Source organism: Frankliniella occidentalis, unplaced genomic scaffold, assembly GCF_000697945.3.
Source record: "Frankliniella occidentalis isolate FOCC.00 unplaced genomic scaffold, Focc_3.1 Scaffold312, whole genome shotgun sequence".
Taxonomy (NCBI): domain Eukaryota; kingdom Metazoa; phylum Arthropoda; class Insecta; order Thysanoptera; family Thripidae; genus Frankliniella; species Frankliniella occidentalis.
The window spans coordinates 234,148-235,571 of NW_026267437.1; the positions used below are offsets into that span (position 1 = coordinate 234,148).

At 49.4% G+C, this 1,424-nt stretch overlaps 1 protein-coding gene across 2 annotated transcripts in view; it reads left to right on the forward strand.

The window, feature by feature from the left end:
- Positions 1-262: 262 nt before the first annotated feature.
- Positions 263-1,424, forward strand: part of LOC113214257 (uncharacterized) — a 44,389-nt gene continuing 43,227 nt past the window's right edge. The window contains exon 1 of one of the 2 annotated variants that reach the window (XM_052273903.1): positions 263-446. The gene's annotated coding sequence lies outside the window, so the exon portion shown is untranslated. The remainder of the gene's footprint in view (positions 447-1,424) is intronic. The other variant, XM_052273902.1, reaches the window with a different exon arrangement.

A 1,424-nucleotide genomic window follows, 5' to 3' on the forward strand; every position in this document is an offset into this window, starting at 1 on the left:
GGGGGGGGGGCCTTCAAAAACGGACAGGGGGGTAGGGGGTGTGTTTTGGGGGTGAAAAACAGCGGACGTACTTTATGGATGATCCCTTACCCGAAATACCCTATTCTATATGCCAACCCTGGCGGTGAAGAACGAACGGCGGGCGAACGGTGCTCAAGTGGAATCCCGCGCGGCGCCTTGCCACTTCGTGGCGGAGTGCGCTGCCGTTGGGGGGAAACAGAGAGAGGCTGAGGAGGGGAGGGGGCATGTGTCGCTCGCCGCGTCGGGGAATAGCTGAGCCGAGTGAGCCAGTCTCCTGCCGGCGGCGGGCCGGTCGCGATAACGCTGTGCTGTGCGCCGGTCAGACGCGGGATCGAGTGCTGCGCTGCCACAGGTCTGCCGGCGTGCTCTCGACGATCACCAATCGTGCCCGCAGGCTGGTGCCCACTGCTGAGGAGTTAAGTTCGGTACGTTCACCTTTAGTTTTCGGTACAATAGGGTAATTTCAAAAGACCATTCTACAGACTGTGGAAAAAGAAAGAAAAGAATCAAAAACCACCGGAAACAGTATTGATAAACAGATCAAATCGTTCACTTTTTCTAGTTTTCTTGTTGGTGTGCCATAGAGGTGTACACAAATAATCTACATACTGGTTTTCGGTACTGTTTCCGGTACTTTTTGATTCTTTTCTTTCTTCTTCCCCTTTCGGTGGAATGGTCTATTGAGCATTCCTATGAAGCTGAAATGAAGAAGACTATGCGAGGAAGAAGAAAACGGAAATCACTATGCTTTGACATCGGACTTCCGTTTTCCTGATCCCTGCATTCCTCTACATTTCAGCCGGTCGACGACAAACGGTTGTTAAACAGATGCCTTACTGTTGTCATTGGCTGAGCGATTAGCGAAGCCTATTACTCCAGTAATGATCAAAAAGTTTCGCGCCTGTCTGTCTGTCCGTCTGTCTGTCTATGCCCACGATAACTCGAGAACGAATAGGGTATTTCAATGAAGCGCTGGCCGGAACTTAGAAGAACTAAAACGGATACAGAGAGCCTCCCCTCCACCCGCCGCTTCTCCGCGCGCTCGCCCTTACCACCGCTCTCTGTATCCGTTTCTGTTCTTCTTAGTTCCGGCCAGCGCTCCATTGAAATACCCTATTGAGCTAGCGACCTGGGATTTTCAGGGTCGTTTTGTGTCATAAAAAGACAGATCAAGTTCGAAGAAGAGCATTCTATCTCGAAAATTGCATTTTAAAAAAATCAAATACCACAAGTCCCCATAATGACGTTAGTGAAAAATAATTTTTTTTACTGTCTCCGAAGGGGTTACTCATCAATATTTGTTGGTCTCCAGTAGGGTAACTCGTTAAAATAAAACCCCGAGGAACAAAATTTGTGACTTTTGGGGCCGAATGCCTACTTACGACTTTTGCCCGACTCGGGTG